This window comes from Vulpes vulpes, chromosome 6, assembly GCF_048418805.1.
Source record: "Vulpes vulpes isolate BD-2025 chromosome 6, VulVul3, whole genome shotgun sequence".
Taxonomy (NCBI): Eukaryota; Metazoa; Chordata; class Mammalia; order Carnivora; family Canidae; genus Vulpes; species Vulpes vulpes.
Window position 1 is genome coordinate 11,981,029 of NC_132785.1, and position 10,685 is coordinate 11,991,713.

Below are 10,685 nucleotides of genomic sequence, written 5' to 3' on the forward strand. Positions count from 1 at the left end.
CTGGGTGACCAGTTTACCCTTCCCTGCTAGGGTTCCAGCTGCCAGTTGCCCCCATTCTGTGACAGCTTCTCCTTCTCCTCACCTTGTCATCAAGCCAAGATTGTACACTGTAGGAGAACAGGTAAGCATCTGCCTCCATAATCATTGCCAACAGCTCTCCATTATCAACTGCCAGGGGTGCTTCAAAGCAATGTGGAGTTCTTTCTCTTGACACAGAGACCAAGTGTTTTTATACCTGAAACAAGCTTTGTCTTTACTGACTGGGGAATCTCACATGTAAAGTCTGTTTTTTTTTTTTTTTTTTTTGAACCTGCATTACACATCACTATAATATTATAAAACAGGTCATTGCACTCCCACCCACTGCAGGTATTCTAGATTAGACTATGCAAAGGCCTGTCATTTAAAGACAAGATTTTTTTTGTGATTATTATAATATTCTTCTATAGCAGAAAAATTAAAGAGCTCTGTCAGACATTTTCACTCCAACATGATTGTAAATTAAATCTACCTATAAAGGTGAATTATCTTGCAGCATCTGTCCTTCTGTTTGTAGAGCAACATGTGTGGATCAAAACCAAACTAGAGAAAGCATGTTTGCATATAGCAACATTAAAGTGAATTCTATTGTTTTGGTTTTTAGCTGCATGATACTCACTGTTTTAAATGATCTGTTGTTGTGATTTGATATTTATAGAGTCCGTGCTAATCTAGGAACTGCAGGGACTGTCAATACAGTATAAGTTTTGCTTTTAAAAGGACCGAAGTTTCTATAATAATCTATATTATTAATTATATTTATGCATGTAATTATTGATGTGTAGAGAATATGGTACATAATTTGACATAAATATATGTTTGTCAGAATAACAATAATTTGCTTCAAAGCAGTTAGAAAAGGAAATGTTATACAGTGGTTATTAAGATTGAAGACTTTCACAGACATGATTTGGTTAAAATCCTGAGTTGGTACATATCAACTGTAAGATCTTGGACAAGTTATTTAACTTCACAGAACATAAATTTCCTTATCTCCAAATGGGGATAGTGAAACTTACCTTTTGTGGTTTGTTCTGAGAACTGAATATGAAAATATATGTAGATATATGTAAAGCTCTTAGCGCAGTGTTTGACACATAGCTATTATTATTTCTAAAGCAGTGAATAAAAACACAAGATTGTTTACTAATAGGTCCTGAGATAGCCATGATCCACACTCTAAGAACCTTGTATCAGTTGAAGTTTATTAACATCCTTGTATATAAAAGATATAGCATATTAGTAGAGTGGGGGAGTAGATAGTTTTTTTCTGCAAATTCTTGTCCCAGTGTAGAGACACTTCATTGAATTTAGCAAGTTAGGGAAAGTAATCTGATTTGTTTTCTCTATAAAGGCAGAGGATTTGAGGTCTATTAGGGCTTTTCTTTATGTGAGGACTCATGGTGGTGAACTTGATACACAGTTGGCCTCTTTAACTTCTTGGTGTCTTCTTGAACAAATTATTTCATACATGTAATTCTCACTTTCTTGATAAGTAACATGGTAATGAGTATCAATGAAATAATTTATGGAAAACATTTGGCATAGAGCTTGGTTTATTACCTGTTTGTACTTAATACTATTATTATTATCAGTTATTTTTCTTATATTTAAGTTTAACTGAAATTAGAAAATTGCCCTCCAATGGTGATATTAATATGAAAAATTATATTCTAACACAATTTTGATTAAGAATGTTATTGGTTTCTGGATAAATCAAGAAGTTGAGGTGAAGAACCTTTATACAGTTGGGCTCTTATTTCCTCTACCTATAAATCCCAGAAGATAGATAGAAAGACAAGTGTATTTCTGTAGGTGTTAAAAAATCCTTACCACTGGGCAGCCCGGGTGGCTCAGCGGTTTAGCGCCGCCTTCAGCCCAGGGCCTGATCCTGGAGACCTGGGATGGAGTCCCATGTTAGGCTCCCTGCGTGGAGCCTGCTTCTCCCTCTGTTTCTGTCTCTGCCTCTCTCTCTCTCCCCCTCTCTGTGTCTCACATGAATAAATGAATAAAATAAAAAAAAATATCCTCACCACGGACTATAGTTTTCTCTCATTTATCCTCCTGTTACTCTCAGGGAAATACCCATCGTGACAAGCATGTGACCATAGCTAATAGCAAAAGCTTTAAGTCTAAGAAAACCATCCTTTTTCTTTTTTCTTTTTTTCCTTTCACCAGTTATTGTTATGACTGGGACTAGTCACAATGGTTTATAAGTAGTTCATCAACAATATAATAAAAAATATTTTAATCATATTTTAACTTGTTATGATACTCTGATGTTGGAATATTTATGAAGTGACAGACATGAAAGGAACATAGATGGATACAAAACAGCTAGGTTACTTTGGATTATAACCTCAAGGCAGGGAAGTAGTACCCACAGCACGGAAGGCTCAGAGTATTTATCAGCATAACAAATGGGTGTCATAGGTGAATGGGAAAGCAGAGGAACATCCTACAAACAAAATTTAAGGTAAATTTTTACCCTACTAGGTAAGCACTAGTGCATATGCCAGGAGTTCTTAGGTTAATATAGAAGAATATGGATAATTTTTAGTAAGTAAAAATGGCTGAGAATGGAACATTTAATGTAATAAAGCGTGAAAATGGCAGATGGAATAAAAGGATTAATTGGGAAGTTTTTACCTTTTATTTTCAATTGACTTAAAAGAAAATTTCTCATTATTTCATTTGCTCTTAACTTTGGCAAGCCCCATTACCTAGAAAACCTCTATCTGCTTTCTCGTACACAGTGGAGTATATATATATATTTTTTTTTTTCTCTTGGACTTTGAGATGGAGATTACCATCATATATAACACAATAGTGTGATGATTAGTGTCCATTGCCCTGCATGAAAAAAGAGAAAATAATTCATGAAAATAGCCGTTGTCATAACAGAAGTAATATATGTTGGTCAATAGTGAAATGACAGATGAAAATTTAATCCTTAAATCATTCAGTGTTTTGGGATCATTTAATTTTTTGTGTTCCTCAATTTCCACAAAAAGTAAACAGTATTAGGTATACTATCCATTTCATACCTTATTATGGATACTAATTTTAATGAGAACTTTTATTAAATGCAAGCAAATGCTATCAATCTCTATTAAAATATTTTTATATTAAATTATCTCAAAATGGAATTTTTATTTTAAGCATGGAGTGACCATTGTGCCTATAATGTTTCATTGAGAAAGATTGTGTTTGTATCTCAATAGGGTTCAAGGATGGAGAGAATGTATTGATAAATTGTGTTTCACCAGCAGTGAGGTGTAGAGTAATATATTGGCTATTTCTGAGCCAAATAATCAAATAACCAACTTGTTTTACTGGCACAATCTTATTCACACCTTTATATCTGCGGTAATTGTTGGCGATTTCTCCTTTTTCAAAAAGTTAATCCTATTTTGTGGCAGTGAGTTATCAATTTACTGCCTCTCATTTCATTTCCTGTTTCATTAAACTGGAGCTTAACCCTGTGAATAGGTTGGACTTAAAGAAACTGACAACTTGAACCTATAATAACTCTAAGTCTCCCTGTGCCATTTAAGCAGCCTGGCCACCTGTGCCTGAGGAAATAAGCCAAAAAACTGTGCTGAAAAACTCTGATAATCTCTCGGGGTGGGGGTTGGGGGGCAGACACTTGCAAGGGGGGCGGGTACTAATTCTACTAATTCTTCTTGCTACTTGACCCAGGAATAGAGTCAGATCTCAACATGAAAGTAAAGAAATGGCTCCAGGGAGACAATCCTGTAAATCTTCAGAGTGATACATTATCTCTAGCTTCCAAAGCCTTTGTTATTCATATCTCCTCTTTACTTAGAAAGCCTGGATTATGTAAAAGCATGACAATATTCAAGGGAGTATCTTTCAGCAATTCATTATGAAGAACAGCAAGGACACTCTTGGCCCACAGGAATTTCTGGTGGCACCTCATTAATCTTGACCTCCCAAGAAATCAAATAGATGAGAACTTACTAGAATATTTCATGACTTATATAAAAGAGAGAAAAAAGCCTTCTAGATCTGGCCAAAAATCTGACTTGAATCAGTACAATGAAAAATCATGGCCTTGTACCCAGTTTTTAGACTAAAAGCCAGGCTACCAATATAGAGCACCTTGATTGAAAGGGAGGCTGGTCCTGCCTGGGACATCAGATAATTATGCAGCCTGAGTTTTCCCTCTCTAACCCATTTATTCATAAAGTTGTGTGTGTGCAGCAAGTATCATCAAGTAGAAATAATAGATAAAACATGTGTTTGAGCAAGACCAGGATATACAGGTAAGTTGCATAAGCCAATGTTTCAGTTGTTTTTTTTTGAAACTGATTTTTTTCTTCATGGCCTCCTTTCCTTCAGTCCCCATCTTTTGCCTCATGAGAATTCCATACAACCAGTTGACTGAAAATGAAACACTGGAGCCTGGTTTACATCTGGGTCTGCAAGATATTCTGGTCCTTCCTGAAAGTGCAGTACCTGAAAGTATAATTGCAACATTATATCCCCGTCCCCCACTCAGAATACCTGCAAATATCAAGGACCCACTCTTAATCACAGGTAACCCACATTAAGTACCTAGGATTCAGTCTACACTGGCACTGTCTAATATAAGTGCTTTCTAAAACAGCTGCTAACCACATATGACTACAGAACACTTGAAATGTGACTAATGATACTGGGGAACTGAACTTTTTCTTTTTCTTTTTTTTTTATGATAAATTTATTTTTTATTGGTGTTCAGTTTGCCAACATACAGAATAACACCCTGAACTTTTTCTTAAGATTAGCTAATTTTCTTAAGATTAGCTAATATAAATTTAAATGTGTATAGCCACATGTGGCTAGAGGACATGTTTTTGGACTGTAGTTTGAGACAAATTTTGTTTTATTTGCAAAATACATAGATCAGGTATTAATATCTTATCTCTTTAATAGCTTCCAAATCAGCCCTCTCCTTAACTGATGGTGACCTCCTTTAATTCATTTTTTTCACCTGTATCATTGCATCATCTTCCTATATGATACCATCATTGCACCCCACCCTAAAGACCTAAGATGTTTGTAAAATATAAAACTTCAGTTGTCACTTCTCTGTTTACAAAGAACACTCCACTCCATAAAGCCATCAATAATTTGGTCCCAGATTTGCTCTCTAGCCTCATATTCTTGCCACATCATCAGAAACTCACCCAATTCAGGAGGACATATCACTCACTCCTAAAATTATGTTTTAAAAAATTACACATTTCTATGTCTTCTTGACTTTGCACATTCTAATTGTTCTTTCTGGAATGCTTTCTCCAGTGTTTTCACTGATGTTTCTCTAATTGCTCCTTTAAGACTAAGCTTATTTGCAGTGTGGTGATCTTTAACTGTCCCTATTCCCCAAAGAAATCTAAATTAAGGGTCTCTCTTCACTGGTTCCATACCATGCAGTTTTACTACCCCAGTGATAACTAATAAATTGACAACTAACTGTAGTTATAAGTAAAGGCTAAGTAGTCCAGAAACTCACAAGATAGGATGTTTCCTTCAGGGTTAAGTACTCTCACTAAAAGAAAACCCCTGAAAAAATGGCCAGAATTGCCAGAAATTAAGTAAGGTATCTAATATGATGGTTTGCTCGTCTATTTGATGATTTAAACATGATAGTTTTGAAATACTTAGGTTGTCAGTGAACTTTATTCAAATAAACTAAAGATTTTTCCTCACTTCCCTTCAATATTAAATAATTTTATGTTGAAAAAAAAAATCCCTATCCAGGCTCACTTTGGCAGCACATATACTAAATTTGGAATGATACAGGGAAGATTAACATTTACAAGGATGACATGAAAATTTGTGAAAAATCTCTCCACCCAGATTTCAATTTACAGTATATTCAAAAGCATAAAATTGAAGGACAAGAAAATTCTTGATTTTTATGTGTTCCAAAGCATCCCATGTAACAGAACATGGTGGCAATATTTATCACCTTTAATATAATAAGTTCTTTTGAGGAGGTGATATAGGGGAAGATGGAATTATCCAGAAAGGTTTCTGTGGAGGCTTTACTTTAGTATAAAGTCTTGATAACTTGTTATTTTTCCTTTAGGTGGTAGAGATTTACTGTTAATATAAAAATTCTTATTTCCTTGAAGTATCCTGAATAATAGAACTTGCACACTGGATATAAAAGACTAATGTCCCCCCGCCCCCTGCGCCATGATATATAATCTGTTATAAGAAGCAGTTTAGTCACTTATTGAAATTAGGTATCAATTAATAAATACATCTATGTTTTTATCCGGACATGATTGATTTTTAAAAATTTTTGTGAATGTATTATCTATCCACCTTTCTTAATCTAATACACTCTTTGAGAATCTAATTCTAGATGAGGTTCCCGTACACGCTTATTTTACATTTATTTTCCTTGTTATCTCAGTATCTTGAGTCATAAAAGTATGCATAATGGGAATAATTACTCTTAAGCTTGTGTGCCCTTTATTTCACAGTGCATTTAAAAGACCCAGTCTATAAAAGAGTGACTTCCTTTTTCTCTGAAATAACTACCAGTTCAAGGTGTTTATTGGTGACAGCATGGTCCATTAACAGAATCTCCTAAGACTTGCACTGCTATGATGAACAGATTTTGCTATGGAAGAAACGTCCCAGGCAATAAAAATATAATTTCTTTTCAGAATCATTACCCTCAGCAATTAAAGCTTTTAAAAGTAGAAAACTCATATTTTCAAGTTTTTTTCACTAGGTGATCAGATTTTTTAAAAATAGGGTGTAAATGAGGAAGTTAGAGTTGGATATTTTACTCTTACAAATTAGTTTCTAAGCTGATTTGCACTTTGAAGTTAGTCTGAGCTACTAAAGTAATCTTGCTCTTTTAAGAGTAACTCTAGTGTAAAGATTTGCAATTTTAAATGCTTATAATTTTAAAAAGTCATTCGTAGCTTCTGTTGATAATAGTATGTAAAACTAGGTATCTTGGAATAAGTGCCATTTGGAAAGACTGAAGTTCCTTATGTTAATTACTGAGAAGTCTCAAAAGTAAAAATCAGATAACATCCAAAAAAAGGACATTAAAGGAGGAATCCTCAGAGAACTTGAGCTTCTGATACAATGGGTGTTTGGGGGTATGATGAACCAGGATAAAGCTGGGTTCTCTCCAAGATGGAATCTAACAAAAGATCCTCCTGCTCCCACAACACATGTGTGTGCCGCGGATCCAGGATAGTCGGAAGTGATGATATGAAGAAAGACTTGGAGTCTCAATGAATCTTAATCTGGAGGGCAGGAGGACCAAGGCTCAGACTCAGACTCAAACTGCACTCGGGTTCGGACTCTGAGGCTTTTTCTCCTCCAGTTTTCATTAAAAGCCAACAGGTTGGGCAGCCCTGGTGGCACAGCGGTTTAGCGCTGCCTGCAGCCAGGGGTGTGATCCTGGAGACCCGGGATCGAGTCCCGCGTCGGGCTCCCTGCATGGAGCCTGCTTCTCCCTCTGCCTGCGTCTCTGCCCCTCTCTCTCTCTCTCTCTATCTCTCTCTGAATAAATAAATAAATCTTAAAAAAAAAAATAATAAAAGCCAACAGGTTGGCTAAAGGAATGATTGATTAACTTTAGGGAAGCAGAGAAAAACATGTTTACTTCAAAAAGTGTAAGAATAGGCTGTGGATTCAAGGAGGAGGGAGTGGAGGAGCTGTATCTGGAGAACAATGTGGTCAAGAGTCAGAGTGACATGACTATCTTGATGTTTTAGTACTTAGGAGAGGGAAGAAAGAAGTTTCCTTGGAAAATATGTAACACCTAATGGACCTCATATGATTTTTGTAGTTCAGAATTACCCTACTTTGGAGCAAAAATAAACAAAGAAAAACTAAACAAACCAAAGAAAATTTCAAAAATAATCCATCTCATCAAGGTAAGAATCTAATTGTAGTTTTCCCAGTCAGTGCTATTCTTGAGTAATCAACAGAAAAGACAAATCCTTTCTGAAAGAATGTAACTTAAGCTCAGTGTCATAGTACTTCTACAAAGTTCCAAGAAAAAATGACTTGAAATTTAAAAAATCATAAACATGTACATTATAATGCACTTAAAGTGGAGAGGGAAAAAAAGGCAATAGATGAGAACTTACAAAGGCTTTATGCTTTAGAAAATAAAACTTGTATTTTAATAAAGGTAACACCAAAAAATAGGTTTTTAAAATTTCAAGTAAGGATGAGAAAATTACATGTAAAGGATCAAATAATTAGAAAAAAATTGAAAAATCTAGAAATAAAATACAATAGTTGACTATACAATTGGTGGATTAGAGTTAAAGTTAAATCATGCAATTAAATACTACACAGTTAAAATAAAAGCACACAATGAATAGATTATAGTATACATAGCAGATTGAACAAAATGTATAGAGAACTGGTGGACCAAAAGTAGGGATGGAGGGCAGGGAAATCTGAAGAACTTAAATCAATATGCCAACTCAGAGAGAGAAAGAAGAGTTTCCACTGAATGCTAGTATGAAAAAGAGATCACAAAATAGAAAATAGAATGATAAGATACAACAGAAAACTTATTGATGTTATATAAAAAGTAAAAATGAGAATGGAGAAGCTAGAATATTTGAAGATATAATGAATAACAATTTTATAGGATTATTGAAAGAATTTCACCAAATTCTAACAGGATAAATAATACATAGATAATCATTGTAAACTAATATGAAGAAAATAAGAAAACATTAAAATTAGAGGGAAAAATGACCTATGATGAGTCTGAACAAAACACAAAATAGTTTTATTCTGCTTCTAAGTCACACACCTAAGTTTAAGACTGATTTATGCTTAAATTATAAAATACAAATTAGAATTACCCAGCAAATACAAGAGAATAAAACTGAAGTAATTATACAATTTCAGTTAGGTAGATTTTAAGGGAAAAACATTTTGAGTTTAAAAAATGTAACTGTGTAATATGAAAAGCTGCTCAATGTACGAGGAAGCTATAATAACTCTAAATATATAAGTAAGAATAACACTCAAAGATATAAAGCATATTTTATAGCTCTTTCATATGAGAAATTGATAAATATACCAACATATAGCAAGAGACTTCAAAGTACCTTCAAAAGGTATTGATATATGCTCAAAACCAAAACAACAAAAAATGATTGCTGTATATAATGTTTAAGGAATATCATTTATAAACTTTTATATTTATAAACATTTATATCTAGACATGTGTTGGCTAAAGCATATATTTTCGAGTACACATAGGATATTTATAAAAATTGACCTATGCTAAGCCGTAAAAATGAGCTTAACAAATTTCAAGTAATTAATGTTGTTTGTGTCCATGCTACAATTATGTAAGCACTAAAATAAATAAATAAATAAATAAATAACCAACCAACCTACCCTTGGTCATCTATTCTAAGCAATTTTTCTAGCATTCAACCAAAAGTTACAAGATATGCAGAAGGATAAGAGAAAAAGTCTGAAGAGACAAAGCAAGTCAAAGAGTTAGACTCAGATATGATACTGATGTTGGAAAGATGAGACTAGAAATTTGAAGTATTTCTGATTAGTATATTAGGGGTTCTAATGGAAAAAGTAGACAGAATGCAAAATCAGATAATTTCAGAGAGAAATGGAAATTAACAAAAAATAGTTTTAAAATGATGGAAACCAGAAAGACAATAAGAGAGATAAAGAATGCCTTTGATATGCTTATCTGTACTGTGGACAAATCTGTCAAAATTATCAGTATTTTCAAGATTGGTCAACAAAAAGTAAAAATTACAACTTTTACATTTAAAACTCTGATAAAATGACATACGTTTTTGGCATTTTTAGATCTCTTTGATATCTTCAGTCATAATGTCAGTGATTCTAATAAATCATAAACATATTTTCTTGAAATTTTTATTTATTATTTTAAATGAGGTACAATTTCCTTTTTTTATTATTTTATTATGTTAAGTGCTTCCTTAACAATTTCCTCCAGGATATGAGCTGAAACACTTTTGAAAAAGGTGGTTTCCCTGAAGCTCAATTAAATCAGCAGTATTGTTAAGCTTGGTAATATACAGAGGAATATCTAGCTTAACCTTACTGTATGTTTCATGATTATAAATAATCATTAGGATGCATTTTCATCAAAACTTCATTAGGGTCTTTTCATAATTATGGCTATAATTTATTACCATCCATTTAAATTATGTTCCTGAGCATCTTAACTCTCAACAAATAGAAAAAAAATAGATTTTATATCTTTATTTTTGAGAAGAGCACTGCAGCTCAATATCAGCCAGCTACAAGTAGCCAGGTGTGGATTCGTTAGTTGTCTGAAATTTTTTTTTTTGAAATTTTGATAACTATTTTCCTAACAATCCTGTCAGGACAGTAACAAAATGAAAGTGGTCTAAGTAACGAACTACATTATGTTAGTTAATTTTACTAATTTTGTCAAAGTTCTAATCAAGACAATTGTAATAAATGAATTGGCTGTGTATCTGTTATGTTTAATTAGGACACATAGATTTGGTTAAAATTGGAGAGTTAATTGTATTCTTTTTCATTAGAGAAGAACATATCATTATGGGAAAGGGATTATGAGGGAAAATTTTTAAAAAGTGAGCAACAGA

General features: G+C 33.5%; 1 non-coding gene across 1 annotated transcript; it reads left to right on the plus strand.

Annotated features, from left to right (window-relative positions):
• Window positions 1–5,808: 5,808 nt before the first annotated feature.
• On the plus strand, window positions 5,809–5,911 carry LOC140599468 (U6 spliceosomal RNA). Its single transcript, XR_012002361.1, has one exon. It is a non-coding gene; the product is annotated as a U6 spliceosomal RNA (small nuclear RNA).
• The last annotated feature ends 4,774 nt before the right edge of the window (window positions 5,912–10,685 follow it).